General features: G+C 36.7%; 1 long non-coding RNA gene across 1 annotated transcript in view; it reads right to left on the bottom strand.

The window, feature by feature from the left end:
* LOC116567192 overlaps window positions 1-16,463 on the bottom strand; it is a 59,648-nt gene extending 43,185 nt beyond the window's left edge. Inside the window, exon 1 of the long non-coding RNA XR_004276146.1 lies at window positions 16,443-16,463. This is a non-coding gene — a long non-coding RNA (uncharacterized LOC116567192). The remainder of the gene's footprint in view (window positions 1-16,442) is intronic.
* Window positions 16,464-17,363: the final 900 nt, after the last annotated feature.

The following is a 17,363-nucleotide window of genomic DNA, read 5'->3' as shown; positions in this document are numbered from 1 at the left end:
TTTGCTAACTCACACATATATATAATGTAATGTAATATAATATAATATAATATAATATAATATAAATATATATGATATTGTTTTGTTTTGTTTCAGTACCATCAATGCCAGAATATTCTAGAAATACCAGAAAGCCATGTGAATAAACATACTCTGAATTACTAAATTCTTTTGAATAAATCTCTGAGGAAAATCCTACATCTATCCCTTCCTTTGTGAATTCCTCATGTATTAACTAATGGCAAAATATATCTTTATTAATTGTAAATAATACATAATATATTATATAATTATATATTATGTAATTAATAGATACATAATTTAGGAGTAGGCAGTTATTAATGGTTGTTCTCACTAAGTTTTGACTGCATATCTATTTATTTTTTGAAAAATGTAATTATTTATTTGAGAGAGAGAGAGAGTGTGTGTGCACAAGCAAGGGAGGGGCAGAGAGAGAGAGAATCTTAAGCAGATTCCCCACTGAGCACAGAACCCAAAGTAGGGCTTGATTCCTCAATCCTGAGATCATGACCTGAGAGAAAACCAAGAGTTTCATATTCAACTGACTGAGCCACCCAAGACCTCTCACTTTACCCCACCAAGGGTAGAAAGGGGTCAGGAGAAGGGCAGAGGGAAAGGGAGAGAGAGAGAGAATCTTAAGCAGGTTCCAAGCCCAATGTGGGCCAGACAAGGGGTTTGATCTCATGACCCTGGGATCATGACCTGAGCCGAAATCAAGAGTCAGTCACTTAACTGACTGAGCCATCCAGGCACCATTTGACTGTACATTGTTTCATAGAAGAACTTCTCTTTTAAAAATCAAACCTAGGACACCTGGATGGCTCAGTCGTTAAGTGTCTGCCTTCCGCTCAGCTCAGGCTCCTAGGATCTTGGGATCAAAGCCCACACTGGGCTCCCTGCTCAGCAGAAAGCCTGCTTCTCCCTCTCCCACTTCCCCTGCTTGTGTTCCCTCTCTCTGTGTGTCTCCCTCTGTCAAATAAATAAATATAAACTTAAAAAAAAAAATAAAAATAAAACCTAATAAACCCTCAAATTAATGTAGTAGTGCAGACTTCTATTAGCCAAACCTAAAAATCAGTTGTAATAAAATTTAAAACAGGGAAATAGATACCTGGCTGAGGAAAGTATAAAATTGAAATGCCTGCCATGGGTTAGAACTTGAATTGTCAACATAAAAATGTTGGGAAATCTAAACATTTATTGACACATATATACAATAATAAATCTGGTAACCTATTTATTGCAGAATGGCCTACGGTCTGCCTCAAGCACATATTAACCATGCCATTCATTCCAAAAAATCAGTTATAGTCCTTCCAGGAAATTGTGGAGGAGTATCCAAATCCAGTTGAATTTTTTGGGAGTTCAAATTCCAAACTTTGTGTTCTTCAGACTCATAATCTAAATATTATTTTTTAAATCCTCAGTCCTCTATTTCCCACATTCAAGTCATCAGATTTTACCAATTCTCCCTTTACAGTTTTTTCTCAGCTTTAACATTTCTTTTCCATTTTCAGAGCTGGAGTGCATTCTATTTTCAGTCTGTAATTCAACCAATATGGCTCTGGGCGTAGTAAGTACCGTACTGCATCCCACAATGTTAGGAGAAACATTTCCCTGGATGACTTTATGAATTGCATCCCTTCCCCAAATTTGTGATGCAATTCATGTTCCTTTACAATTACAATCCTCCATTTGATCAAAATATCTCTTCATATACAGCTGGCTTCAAATCCTTAAGTCATTTTCATGTATTCTCTTCCTATTTAGAAATTTGCAACACTATTCTGTTGATTTTCACAACCTATCACTCAAATCCTTTAATTAAGAGTGAAGTCTACAGAGTGATATCATTGTTATATTTATTTGTATTTCTTTTTTTGATGTTATGTTGAGTTTTCTTTAAGTATATTGTTTTTATTTTAAACCAGCCAGTCTCAAGCATAACTCCTGGGGTTCTCTGAAAAGGCATACACACACGTGTGTGTATGTGTGTGTGTGTGTGTGTGTGTGTATACACACATGTTAATATACACATAAACATCCTATTGTATCCTATTGTACTGTATTGTATCCTACTCCATCCTATTGTATCTTATGCATGTATATGTACATATGCACACACTATTTATTTGTTATAAGGAATTGGCTCACATGATCATGGAGGCTCATGAATCCAAAACTCGCAGTATAGACCAGGCTGGAAACCTAGGAAAGCCAATAGTATAGAGAAGTCCAAAGGCAATCTGACAGTATTCCAGAGAATTATCCAAAGAAGCTTTAGAGAAGCTGTGGTCTTTTTATTCTATTCAGGCTTTCAACTCACTAGAAGAGGCTCACCCTCATTATAGAAAGCAATCCCCTTATTCAAAGTTTACTGGTTTAAATGTTAATCTCATCCAAAACACTCTCCAAGTTGACACATAAAATTAACCATCACTCATAATGACTATGTCTCTTACTGCTCTTCTGTGTTTTTTTCCAGGACCCATGCTCTGTTTAGCAGTGGTTAGTTTATAACTTAGGTGACAAGCTCATAGTATGTTTTGCAGAGGTCTGAGAAATAAATTAAGTTGGAAAAGATAATTTTGCATGACAGAATAAAAAATAATGGGTTAATAAAAATCATTTTTTATGATCTTAATTTTTATATGTTATATCCTTAGAAATCAATGGAATTCACAATTAATGCATGTTATTACAGAAGTATTCTCAGTTTCTGAGCTATCACATTTTTAGGTAATTCTTTGGTAACTTGCAATACAGGATAGAGGTGAAGCTCAGATTGGAGTCTAGCCTTTTGGGATTTAAAATCCCGGTTCTCTCCATGAGAAACTATGTTGTTTCAGGCAAAGTAATTAATTTCTCTGTTCCTTGATTTACTCACCTATCCAATATTAATAAAATCTTCTTAATGGGTTGTGTTATGGACTAAAAGTTTGTACCCCTCAATATTCATTTGTTGAAATCTTAACCTCCGATGTATGATGGTTGGAAGTGAGACCTTTGAGAGATAATTAAGACTAGATGAGGTCATGAGTATGCCTTCCTCATGATAAGATTATAGCTCTTATTTTTTAAAAAAAGAGGACGAGACAGAGCTCTTTCTCTCTCCTTCATTCGAGGAAACCAGAAAGAAGGCTCTCTCACCAGAACCTGACCAAGCTGGCACCCTATTCTTGGACTTTCCACCCCCCAAAACTGTGAGAAAGAAATACTATTTAAACTACCAACTGTAAGGTATTTCTTTTTTTCTTTTTTTTTTTTTTAAAGATTTATTTACTTATTTATTTGACAGAGAGGTCACAAGTAGACAGAGAGGCAGGCAGAGAGAGAGAGAAGCAGGCTCCCTGCTGAGCAGAGATCCCGACATGGGACTCGATCCCAGGACCCCGAGATCATGACCCAAGCCGAAGGCAGCGGCTTAACCCACTGAGCCACCCAGGCACCCGGGTATTTCTTTTTTCTAAAGATTTTATTTATTTGACAGATGGAGATCACAAGTAGGCAGAGAAGCAGGCAGAGTGAGGAGGAAGCAGGCTCCCTGCTGAGCAGAGAGCCCAGATGCGGGGCTTGATCCCCGGACCCTGGGATCCTGACCTGAGCCAAAGGCAGAGGCTTTAACCCACTGAGCCACCCAGGTGCCCCAACTGTAAGGTATTTTTGTTATAACAGCCCAAGCTAACCAAGACAGGTCATTAGGAAAATTAAAGTTCTCTGAAGAATAATTTGGCTGTTATTAACTACCATGTGAGTTTGCTAAATAATAAAAAAACAAAATATTTGTCCTGTGTTAAGCAGGGGTCTTTTCACTGCTGTGGATTGACTTGGGAGAAGTACAAAATCAATGTGACTATGTTAGCTAATTAAATTCTCCAATTCACTTAAATAAACACTTTCAGAAGTCAAAATAATGAGCTTTGACGTATTTGCATGAGGTATTTCCTTTAATGGTCAGATTTATGTGAGCAGGATAATGCCAGCTTGCTCTATTAGAGAAATAAAGTTGTCTGTGTCTTTATGACACACCAATGCACATAATGTGCATGCAGATGAGCAGATAGTTTAATCTCTTTGAGAAGTACAAAGTTAGCATGATTAGGGAAGTGAGGCTGTGTGGATGTTTGGCATCATACACACACAATAATTTATTCGCCAGTTTTCCTATTTCAGTCTGCATCCGGTGGGAGGGGGAGTGTGTCATGATACCTAAGCCCAGACCCATGAAAATATTCCTGGGGGAGAAGTGGCAGAAAAGTTGAGTCAAGTCTTCTTTTGCTGTCTTTGCTACAGTACTGAATTATAATATCCAATCTCCTTTTATTCTGTTTTTATGCTGTCAGGCAGGTAATAAATCAGGCCATGGTCAAATATTAATACTTATAATTATATGAGGCTGCCTGAAGAACTTTGAGATGCTTCAAAAATTTAAAAAATTTTTTCTGGATTTCTAATATCAAATGCACTCTTTAAAGCAGCTTCTACAGATAAATCCTATCTACTGTGCTGGGTCAAAAGACAAGAGCACACACATCAATCTCCCAAGGCTTAGGTGGGCAAGCACAAGTTGACGAACCAAAGGGATTTCTGCAGCTTCTGCACTGCAGTGCATTCAACCTCTGTTTGATCAGCAATAGATGTTGATGTCTGTTTCTAATTGCTGACTGGCTCTCCAGCTCTTGTACTATAAGAGATTGGGTCACAATGACCCCGAAGAGTAAAAACCTGACAGTGAGGTAGCTCAGCGTTTCTACACAAGTATATCCTCTCATGTTCATGTCAGACTCAGGGTCTGATTCCATACCAGGTAGAGCATTTAGGAGCATCTCAACACACAGAAATAGGGAAAAAGATCATGAGAGTGTGGTGCTGGATTTGAAGAACTTTATTATTTTTTAACCGTAGTGGGGAAAACAATGTAAAGCAGCTACCTCTCATGCTCACTTTAATCGAATATAAGGGGCTGCTGTGACCCCACGTGTTCCTAGCCAAACTTCACATATCCATAGGAAAGCGAGAACAACCCAAGCAACAGCAAACAGCAATGATTCTCTCTTTCCTTACTTTTGAAAGAAATTTTCAACACGTATTTCATATTGATTTATAAGAGGTTTTTAAAATATATATATTTGATATTATTTTTCAACTTATATGCTGAAAATGTAGGCTTACAGAATTTCTGTCTTGTTTTGGGGGCATGTGGATATTAAATGTATCCTTATTTTAATGCAGGTTTAATTTATAGTTAAAAAGGTCTTCTGAAACCCAAATTACAGATTATCTACCCAGGATTTTTGCACATACTTACATGATTTCTTATTTTACATATGATTCTGTTACTGATTTTGTATAAATAGTAAATAAATGTCCATATTTATTGTTAACACCAATTATTAAATTATCCAATTTTTCTTCACTAATTTTAAATATGACGTTTATAAGGCATGAAATTGCCACTATATGTGACTCTAATCTAGCCCATTAATCTATTCCTATGTCCACATTGCTTTTTAATTTATGAAACTGTGTAGTACATTTACTGTAAAACAAGGCCTCATATTTTTAATTCTAATATTCTATTTCCTTATGTTTGTTCCTATAGATATCTTTCTAGTAATTAAAAATTTAGAGTAATTTTTTAAGGTTTTATTTTTTTTTTAAGATTTTATTTATTTATTAGATAGAGATCACAAGTAGGCAGAGAGGCAGGCAGAGAGAGAGGGGGAAGCAGGCTCACTGCTGAGCAGAGAGCCCAATGAAGGGCTTGATCCCAGGACCCTGAGATCATGACCTGAGCCAAAGGCAGAGGCTTCAACCCAATGAGCCACCCAGGCGCCCTTAAGGTTTTATTTTTGAGTAGTCTGTATACCCAGTGTAGGACTCAAACTTACAATGCTGAAATCAAGAGTTGCATGTTCTACCACCTGAGTCAATTAGACACCCCAAGTAATTTTTTTCTTTACAGAAGTCTTTAAGAATTTGATTGTGATCAATTACACAGCACTAATAGATTAATTTAGAGAGAATTGAAAAACTGACAAATTCACTATTTTCCTGTTCTAGAAGAAAAAAATATATATTTTTCCTTCTTTAATGATCTTCTGTCATGTAATAAGTTTCAGGGTTTTAATTATATGTTTTCTATATTGTTCTACCATGGTTTGTGTTAAGATAATCCGAAGTTTCTTTTTACCTTTTTCATAAACTTTTAACCATTTTTATAGATAGGAAACTATTCAGTTTGTTTCTGGGGGTGCCTGAGTGGCTAAGTCAGTTAAGCATTGGCCTTCAGCTCAGGTCATGATCCTGGAGTCCCAGGATGGAGCCCCACATCGGCCTCCCTGCTCAACGAGGACTCTGCTTCTCCCCATGCTCATTCTCTTTCTCTCTCACTCACTGTCTCTGAACTGAACAAACAAAAACTTTTTTAAGAATAAACTTGTTTCTGAAATATTTTAAATGAATTTATCAATTAAAAAAACTTCCTAGGGCACCTCGATGGTCCAACCGGTTGAGTGATCAACTCTTGGTTTCAGCCAGGTCATGATCTCAGGGTCATGAGATGGATCCCCAGATCAGGCTCTGCAGTCAGCGGGGAGTCTGCTTGATTCTCTCTCCTCTTCCTCTCCCTCTGCCCCCCCCACTTGTACACATACTGTCTCTCTCTCTCTAAAAAACATAAATAAACCTTTAAAAAATTATCTTCATATATTTGTAAAATAGTAATAGAGACATTTTATTTCCTCTTTACATATGCTTGGAGATATGTGCAAAAAGAGTTCTCAGACTTACTGTGATGTTTTCAAATTCGTCCAGCACTAAGAGGTCCACAGGTTTGTGGGCAACTGAATCATGACTGTTTAAATTCATTTTTCTCAGATTAGTCTGTAATTCACATTCATATGAGGAGTCTTGTTAAAACATAATTCATGTCATAGAATTTAAGAGCTAGATGAAACTGTAAGACATCATGAAACCCAATCCATTAAATGTTTCCCATACTTCAAATATATTGAAGTCTTTGAAAATAGTGAGGTTGGGGCACCTGGCTGGGTCAGTGGGTTAAGCTTTGGCTCAGGTCATGATCCCAGGGTCCTGGGATCGAGCCCCACATCAGGCTCTCTGTTCATAGGGGAGCCTGCTTCCCCCTCTCTCTCTGCCTGCCTCTCTGCCTATTCATGATCTCTCTGTCAAATAAATAAATAAAATCTTAAAAAAAAAAAAAAGGAAAATAGTGAGGCTGTTTCTTAGTTTTTCTAATGAAAGATAATCATCACTCCTCCATTGTTCCAATTACCGAGCTTCAGTTGATTGTGTTGTATCTCATACTCACAGGAGCAGATGGCCAACAACCAACTAGAGTGGCAGTCCTCCTTTAACAGAAAATAAAAAGATGTCAGGGAAAAAAAAAACAAAAAAAAACAAAAAAACAAAAAAAAAACTATTGGTGTCAGCAAGACAATCAATCTCCTCAACAGTGTATCAAAGTCACCGGTTCCCAAAGGTTGGGCAGAACCCAGGAAAACTGTTTATCAGTGTCAAAAAGAGATTATCTGAAGAGACGTGGGTAACATAGTGACCATCTATGATTCAGCAATCTTTCTCTACAAAGTCTTCCAGTAGCAAAAATCATAAATCTTTCTTCCTTAAATAACAAATGGATCATTATTTTTCTATATCTGCCAAGATATAAATGAGTCAGTCTCTATCATTTATAGTCAAGAAACAGGTCAGATACTAAAGATGAAATCTAGTCCCTACACAGCTGATCAGGAATTAGGAAAAAAGGCTCATATTTTTGGTACAGACTCCTTAGGGAGTATAATATTCAAGCACATTAAAAAAGTAAACATATGATACATCATGACTTCCGCTGAAGAAGCCTTAAACCTTCTTGAAGAAATTTCTTTGAAATGAAAAAGGAGTATTTTCTCTCGTGGGCCATTTGAATGGCAAGAGGCTATTAAAGCAGTTTTCTCTTCCCTTCTATGGTCTATGCTTTCAGAATAGCTTTACCTTAAGAATTTTTCAACTTGCTATAAGAATCATGTGGAGTTAAAGTTAATCGTGATTTTAATGTTGCTAATGACATATGGCGAAGTTAATGGCAGCCCATTGTCTCTGTCACATGTCACCCAGTTCCTCTTAATAACAATCACATCATTGATTTCCTGTTGGCCAAAATGGTAAAGCAAAATCTTCTGTACTAGGCTCTGGGTTATCTGGCAACTGCCTTATTCTGGCCCAATACTTGCCTGAGGTGTGGCAATTGTGTTGACTGTGTGATAGGAAAAAAAGATGGATTAGCCTAAGGGACAGAATGGAGTGAAGATCAAGAACTCAGATGAAGTACAAGAAGGCTGTAAATAGGTTACAAATAAAGGCGACAGGCTTAGTCTACATATGCAGGTGGGTAGATGACACCAAGGGTGAGAAAACAATCAGGAATCTCTGGCTAGATGTTCAGCCTTATTTCCAAATAGTCTTCATAATGGCTTCATGATCCAGCAACCTATTTTTTTGACTTTATGTCTTTCATGATGTGGCTCCCCCTTGGAAGGTCTTTGCCCTCTAGCCAGCATGGTGAACTCCTACTGATCTTTTAAAACTGAGCTCTTTATAAAGCCTTCTCTAACTCTTCTACTACTCCTGTAACCAGAAAACCTGGTACCCACTTCCTGCCAACACTTCAGCTAATATCTACAGGCATTACATGGAGGAGATTAAGGAGTAACTCTAAAAACCTGGATATAATGAAAATAAGATTTCACTAAAAGATTTAGACTACCACATGAATGTTTAATGAATTGCTACAGAAATACACACAGTCATAATGGTCAGAGTAACTTCTTGACTATGGAAATTCCACACTAATAGAATTGTTGATACTAGTTCAGAGTAGGAATAGTGAGGAAGGAATTCAAGGGCAAAGGAATGTGATTCACTCTCTGCCAAATTCTTCAGTGAACGAAGAGGATTGACCTAGAGATCAGGAGAAGAGAAGAAAAAGGAAAGGCAAAAGATAACTGAATAAATGGTGTGAATTTAAATGGAAGAGGACATTTTTTTTTTTTAAAGCTGTGTAATAACCGTCATGGAGATGCAATGGAGAGAGTAAAAGACACAATCTTGTTTTCCAACCATCCAGAAAGTGAGTAATTCAAGACTGAGAGACGCAAAGAAAGTCTTATCCTCAAGAAAGATCTAGTTTTCAGCTAAAGCAAATGTAGAAGAACTAGCTGGTATGTAATCTGTGACTCTTATTTAAATTTAGTCCCAATGATCTCTTGGACATGAGTGAATACTGAACCAATGGGCAGAGGACATGTTCCAACCTGCTTGGGATGGTGTTTGCCGAACGATAAAGTCTTAAGCAAGATGAACACTGCAGAGATTACATCAGCAAGTCGTTCACCAGGTTTCACAGAAATGGACAAAATAGACTCATATGCATGAGGATCAAGCAGCAAGAGTCCCCTGCTCTTTTGCTCTGTGCACAGAACAGTAGTGTAATAATTCATCTTTTAATACAGCTTGCCTAAAGGGATATCCATTCCTGGAGAATGAATATAAAAACCTATTCTACCTATAATTGTACTTCTTACTGTATATTAATAAATTCATATATACATCAGTCTTTTGTGAATATTTTCAAAGTTGGAAACCCTAAAGGATCATTTCTGGAACACTGACGGGATCACTTTTCAGGCATGGCCAGGTTATAAGCCAACTCTGGATTTATGTCTATTATTGAAAATAATTCCATTAATACTGAATATCTCTGTACTCTAAGGAACTGTATTAAAGAAATATCTCTGTAACACAAAGATAAATTATTTTTCCTATGTGTCTTGCCTACCAGTATATGAGGTTTGGAGGTCAGAAATAGCCTCTTATTTTCTCTTACCAGCACCAGCACCAGCATCTACTGCAGTGCCTGATACAGACCAGGCAAACATTTAATAGTTTTTGAAAGGAAAGGGACAGTGCTATGAACTGAATGTTTGTGTCCCCCTAAAATTCATATTTGAAACCCAATCCCCAGTGGGATGGTATTTAGAGATAGGGCCTTGGGTAGTGATGATGTCATGAGGGCAGAACCTTTATTAATGGGATAATGCCCTTATAATAGAGACAGACCCCAGGGAGCTCTCTAACCCTTTCTGCCATGTTAGATTGCATTGAAAAGACAGCCGTCTAGACAGCAAACAATACATCTGTCAGCACCTTGACCCTATAATTTTTAGCCCCCGGAACTGTGAGAAATAAATTTCTGCAGTTAATAACCTACCTGGTCTATGGTATTTTGTTACAGTAACCCAAATGATTAGATAAACAGTTATTCAAATGGTGGCATTATAGGAAAAGGGAGCCTGTTTTTATTGAACAATATTATAATATCCTTAGAATCTAATAATTGCTTTCTTGGTTGTCTGTGTGGCAGGTTTTTCTCTGTGATAGGTTGCATTGCATAACAGTTTTTCTGTGTGGTGGGTTATACTAAGTGATTAATAAATGTCACTTGTTGAACTATGTGACAGATCTATGTGACAGGTTGTGTCATTAGTCCCATCACGAGGGGGGTGGTTTAGATTTGTAAAATACCTGATCTCTTGTCCCCTTTTTTTTTTTTTTTAAGATTTTATTTATTTATTTGAGAGAGAGTAAGAGAGCATAAGCAGGGGTAAGGGCAGAGGGAGAATCAGACTTCTTGTTGAGCAAAGAGCCTGAGGCAGGGATCCCAGAACTCCGAACTCAACTCCAGAATCATGACCTGACCTAAGAAGAAGGCAGATGCTTAACTGACTGAGTCACCCAGGTGCCCCCTCTTGCTCCATTAATTGTGTGATATAGGCAGGCACCATGGTAACTTGCCTAGCTCTCTCAATGGATGTCTGAGAGCTTTTTTTTTTTTTTTTTAATTGAATGGCATATTTTATATAGATTTTGTTTAAACTGCCTGACTAATATAGTAATATGTTTGAAACAGAATATTTAACATATGAATGTTCTGGATAACTTGAGCTGCAAACACTAACCATTTTCTTCAAAATCTTGGGATATTTTTCAGGGCACCTGGATGCCTCAGTCAGTTAAGTGCCTGCCTTCTGCTCAGGTCATGATCCCAGGGTCCTGGGATGGAGCCCCACATCGGGCTCTCTGCTCAGCAGGGAGCCTGCTTCCTCCTCTCTCTGCCTGCCTCTCTGCCTACTTGTGATCTCTGTCTGTCAAATAAATAAATAAAATCTTTAAAAAAAAATCTTGGAGATTTTTCATCTGTTTTGCAGCAACTGAACAGTTTCCAGGATGAGAAAATGTACTTGGGGGGATTTTTAAAATGAAAACACTTTTTCTCCCCCTCAATTCCAAGTAGACTATGGACAGCAAATTGTGTTTTTTTTTTTTAAGGTTAATTTATAGTTTATTGGATTTTTCTTAATATTTTCTTCCATTGATTATCTTAACAAATACTTTCTTAATAAGATGGAAACAAATGCAAAAACCGATGGAAGACAGAAACTGGACAGAGGACAAGGAATGGTACTCCTAAGACATAGTCACAGAAACCAATTGCTAAGCGGTCCACTCCTTCAGATTGAACAGTGAACCAACAGAGCGCTCAGCAGTAGAGCTTAAATGTATAAACCTAGGGCTGAAAACATGGAGATTCAAATCCAAGGGGAAAAGAGAAGAACAGGGAAAGAAATTGGGAGAGACACAAGATATCAGAGCCAATTAGTCAAACTAAAGCTAAAGCTCAGAAAATCAGGTAAGAATTATGAGACCCGGCTACTTGATACCCAACCCTGAGCTGTTTTAAAATGATTCTTACCTGGGGCGCCTGGGTGGCTCAGTGGCTCAGTGGGTTCAGCCTCTGCCTTCGGCTCAGGTCATGGTCTCAGCGTCCTGGAATCGAGCCCCACAATCAAGCCCCACATTGGGCTTTCTGCTCAGCAGGGAGCCTGCTTCCTCCTTTCTCTCTGCCTGCCTCTCTGCCTACTCGTGATCTCTCTCTCTCTCTGTCAAATAAATAAATAAAATCTTTAAAAAATAAAAAATAAAATGATTCTTACCTTTAGCAAAGATATTGTCTAGTTTGGAGGTAAGAGTAAGGGGTCAAAATTAGGCCATAAAAAACCAGCAAGGGACAACCAAACACTAATCAGTAAAATAATAAAAGGAATTACAAGATGAGCTCAAAGAAGGAAGAAAAGTATGTGTGGATTTAAAATCAAGAGCTGGAGACAAGAAGGTCCAGACCCCTAACTGGACCTGCACATAACTGGTGTGGAAAGGAGCTCTGCCAACATCCTGTTCTGCACATTTATCTTTTTCCCATCAGTGAACTTATGTCCCCTGAAGTTCTTAGAGAAATGATTAACAGTGGAATTCCCCATCTTAACATTCAGCAGATTCTGATTTTGATGAAATTGTTTTGAGGAGGTTTTGTTTGTTTGTTTGTTTGTTTGTTTTAATAATCACCAAGTCACCATCAAAAGGCCCTTCCCTTCTGGTGAAGCTATCATGTAGACACAATCCAAAAAATGATGAACTACTCTTAAATGACAATTTGCCAGTGATTTATTAAATAAGAATTGTGCACTTGTACTTTATAGTGTAAATTTTTCTCACTGTTCTCTTTTTGCTTTACTGTAAATTTCTTTATATTTTCCTCTCTGTTATATTCCTGAGTTTGATTTATCCAATGTGTTCAAAAACTCATATTAAAGAGAAATGAATTGATGCTGCCTATATCGTAAAACATGCTTGGGAAACAAGTTTTGATGGATAGGAAACATTTTTCTGTCGATCTTGTGGTTGGTTTGCAAAGGTTTGCTTTTTTTTTCAACCCAGATTCAATTATTCTCATAAAATGTGGGTTAGTCATATCCATCCAACTCCAGTGTACTCTGATCCAGTAGCATATAGAGCTGGTGAAAGGTATATCAAAAATAGCAAATACACCTTCAGTTTCTTCTTGACCATTCCACTTGATGAAGTCCAATTAACCAAAAAGGAATTTGGTCTTCTGGAGAAAATGTCAGTGACTACTGAAGTAAAAGATGATTGCCTCTGAGAAATTTGGTTAGAATAGTTAGTGTTCATTTGTACCTGAAGCTGGATCTTGTATGTCCTTTTCATTAGTTTTTCTAATCATAAACAGATGAAAATTCATTGTGGAAATTGTAAAAAAAAAAAAAAAAAAAAAAAAAAAAAAAAAAAAAAAAAGAAACAAAAACCCCCAACTTAGAATAAACCATTATTTTTAAGAGACTTTTAAAGTGGCTTTTAATGATTTTTTTTAAAGATTTTATCTATTTATTTATTTGACAGAGAGAGAGAGAGATCACAAGTAGGCAGAGACGCAGGCGGAGTAGGTGGGGAACAGGCTCCCTGCTGAGCAGAGAGCCTGATGCGGGCCTCGATCCCAGGACCCTGAGACCATGACCTGAGCTGAGGGCAGTGACTTAGCCCACTGAGCCACCCAGGCACCCGCTTTTCATGATCTTTCTCATATAATAGCTTTTATGTCTGATACTAAGATATTCTCAGGAATTATGCAAAATATCTTATATACCATTTCTTGTTTTCTAATATTTTGAAATTAAAAATCAGAAAAAAATCATTTAACTAATAACAGGGTTTTTTTCTAAGAAAACTTCTTGGTAAAATTTGACTGATGTTAGTATTTTATAATAAAATGAGGATTCCACGTCATCACTGAATAATATTTCCCTCTATAAAGATCTAAAAGAGGGTGTAATTATAAAAAACACCAAGAAGGTCTTGATGATAGGAAAATGTAGGGAATTTCCTTTTCTAGTAGGTTAAGCTAGTTAAGACAGTCAAAGGAAAGTTTCTGGTTCATGGTTCCACTATCAATTTTACGTGGCTGAAAACTGGACTGTGATCCAGTGACTGTGAGGCACGCTTTCTTTCTCCTGCCCTCCCCGCCCCTGTCCTGTTGAAAACAAACATGGCTTGAGAAAATATCTGAAAACAGTGGTCTTCTTGTGCCTGTATTAGTGCAGCTAGATGATTGAGAAGCACAACATGCTCCGCAGATGTGGAAACCGTGTAATTCTGAGCTTCCTCCAGGAAAGAATGAGCTTTGATAGGCTGGAACTAAAGCTTCTTTAAAGGTGTAAAATAACCATGAATTTCCTATTACCATGGACAACTATTTCAGATATTCACAGCCAATTTGAGCATGGTGGCTAACAGCTGTTCATAATATTGCTGCCTTAGAGTACATGTGCCTTCTAAGAAGAACAAGGGGGTACATTCCTCATTCTTCCTTTTTTTAAAAAAGTTATACCCATATTACTTTTGCTCAACTTCTGGTTCACTCCTTTACTTGACATGATGAGATTTGCAAATGTAGGTAGACCTTTTATTAAAGACATCTAAAAGTACTACATTCTTGTTTTATAAAAGTTTGAATTTTGCCTCAAAAATGCATTTTATTTAGAAATTTAACAAAAATTTATTATTTGCATAGTCTGAGAAGGAAGCTTTCTGATTTTCCCTAATTCTAACGACAATAATTTTAACTATAGAGATAACTACCCAGAGACGCAGCCCACATAAATTCAAGTACTTGCCCATTTTATTTTAACATGAACAGGACATTAGCTCAAAGACAAAATTGAATAAAATGGAAATGGAATAGCTTTCATAAGACCCTATTAGAATGCTTGTTTTTTGATTGAAGACATAACAGTTTGGATATCTACCTGGAAGTTTTCTATGTCTTTTGATCTGGAAGGAAGTTTTGTAGTAAGCATGCTAAATTTTAATATTAATTCAGATCTGCGAAATTGGCTTCAATCTAAGAAATCCCAATCGCCATAGATAACAAAAGTTTAGCATATAATAGGTTTGTACATATCACTCACTAAGTATCAATAGAAGTATCAATAGAAGAATCAATCAGTAAGAATGGATCTTCAAAAGAAGAAGAAGCAGAAGGAGAAGAAGAAGAGGAAGAAGGTGGGGGAGGGTGTGTATGAAATTTGGGTGCTAGTTGTGACTTTAACATGAATTTATGAAAATATAAATAATATAGTACTAGTAATTTTTCCCCCTCAAACACATTAATTTTTCAGAGTAGAAATGAATTGCCTTGGATTCAGGGGACAGTTTGTACCCATGGTTATTGTACATGGGGAAAGTACTCATAGACTGAAATAGCTGACTAGATCTACCTGTGTACCTGCAAATCATTTTATAATCAGCACTTCAATTAATCACTCTTTACATCCAATTCAGGAAAATTTATGAGAATTGAGGCACGGTACATACTTTAGAAAGTCTTTCACTTGGGAGCCTTTTTATTGGCTTGTTTTGGGAACTCAGATTGATAAAGTTCAAAATCCTATTTCAGCATCACAGTCAAGGAGTATTACTTTTTTTTTTTTTTTTTATAAAATACACCTAATTACAAACTCCATGATGTAACAAAATGTAAAATGCAAACTTAGATTCACTAAACATGCATTTCCAATTCATTTTCAAAGTTTGTTTTTGTTTCTTAAAGGGGTATAAATAATGAAAGAAAGATTACCCTTAAAATATTTTAATCATGATGGTTGAGGGGAAAAGATCTCTGCCTACTTGTGATTTCTCTCTGTCAAATAAATAAATAAAATCTTTAAAAAAAAAAAAAAAAAAAGAATATTGAGAAATGTTGTGATACTTTAATTTCAAAAATGATTGATGTTGGTGCCCCTGAGTGGTTGGTCAGTTAGGCCTCTAACCTTTGATGTCAGCTCAGGTCACGATCTCAGGAATGAGATCAACCCCTGTTTTGGGCTCTGTACTCTGGAAGGAGCCCCTTGAGAGTCTCTCTTCCTCTGGCCCATCACTCATGCTCTCTCTCTCTAATAAATAAATATTTTAAAAAATCATTAATTTTGTCATTAATATCAAAATGTATACTTTGCAAAAAATGTTAAGGAACATCAGTGTTATTAAAACTCATTAATTTCTCCAAAAATAATTTACTATTTCTCTTATAGGAAATATAACTTTGTGGTATCTGAATTTTAAACCATCTCAAATTCAGTGTTAAACCTCAGAAATGAAATTCACCTATACTTTCTGGAGTTATGTATATTTCTTTTTTTTTTTTTTTTTTTTAAAGATTTTATTTATTTATTTGACAGAGAGAGAAATCACAAGTAGGCGGAGAGTCAGGCAGAGAGAGAGAGAGAAGCAGGCTCCCGCTGAGCAAAGAGCCCGATGCGGGGCTCGATCCCAGGACACTGAGATCATGACCCGAGCCGAAGGCAGCGGCTTAATCCACTGAGCCACCCAGGAGCCCCAGTATATTTCTATATTAGATTAATGATTGATGTATTTTGTCATTTTGATATGAAAATGTCTCATGATTAAAATTATGTACAAATGTGGGGCACCTGGGTGGCTCAGTGGGTTAAAGCCTCTGCTTTCGGCTCAGGTCATGATCCCAGGGTCCTGGGATGGAGCCGTGCATCGGGATCTCTGCCTAGTGGGGAGCCTGCTTCCTTCTCTCTCTCTCTCTCTCTGCCTGCCTCTCTGCCTACCTGTGATCTCTGTCTGTCAAATAAATAAAAATCTTAAAAAAAAAGTTATGTAAAAATGTACAAAACTATTTAAAACTAAGTAAAATCGTATTATTTTTTCGAGTACTATTTGGATTCATCTCCCTTTTAGAAAGTATTCAATTTATAAACAGTAAGCATCCTAAACCTTTTTTTTTTTATTAAAGATTTTATTTATTTATTTGACAGACAGAGATCACAAGTAGGCAGAGAGGCAGGCAGAGAGAGAGAGAGAGGTAAGCAGGCTTCCCGCGGAGCAGGGAGCCCGATGTGGGGCTCGATCCCAGGACCCTGAGATCATGACCCGAGCCGAAGGCAGCAGCCCAAACCACCGAGCCACCCAGGCACCCCCATCCTAAACCTTTTTAAAAGTTATTACTGAATATAAATATACAAAGCTTTTATGTTTACTTTTTTCTCTGATAAATGATAAAATAAATCCTTCCCAAGACAATAAATTAAAAAACTACAAAGGGGTCTTCTTCCCACACTAATAATAATAACTATCTTCATATAAACAGTACTTACAGTGAACTTGACACTAATCTAGGTCTTCTGTATATATATATATATGTATGTTAATTAATTCTCACTCTAGTCTTATATGAGGATGACATAATGTTAAGGATGTAATATTAATTTTCTCTGGAATACATTATAGCTCAGATATGAAAAAATCTTTGTGATTTCCTTAATTTCTAAATACCACCACTATAGCAAGCCATAAGTGATACAATTTAAATAAAAATGATATTT

This window comes from Mustela erminea, chromosome 1 (assembly GCF_009829155.1).
Source record: "Mustela erminea isolate mMusErm1 chromosome 1, mMusErm1.Pri, whole genome shotgun sequence".
NCBI classification, from domain to species: Eukaryota; Metazoa; Chordata; class Mammalia; order Carnivora; family Mustelidae; genus Mustela; species Mustela erminea.
The sequence above is the reverse complement of the archived record's forward strand: the minus strand, read 5'-3'. Positions and strand labels throughout refer to the sequence as shown.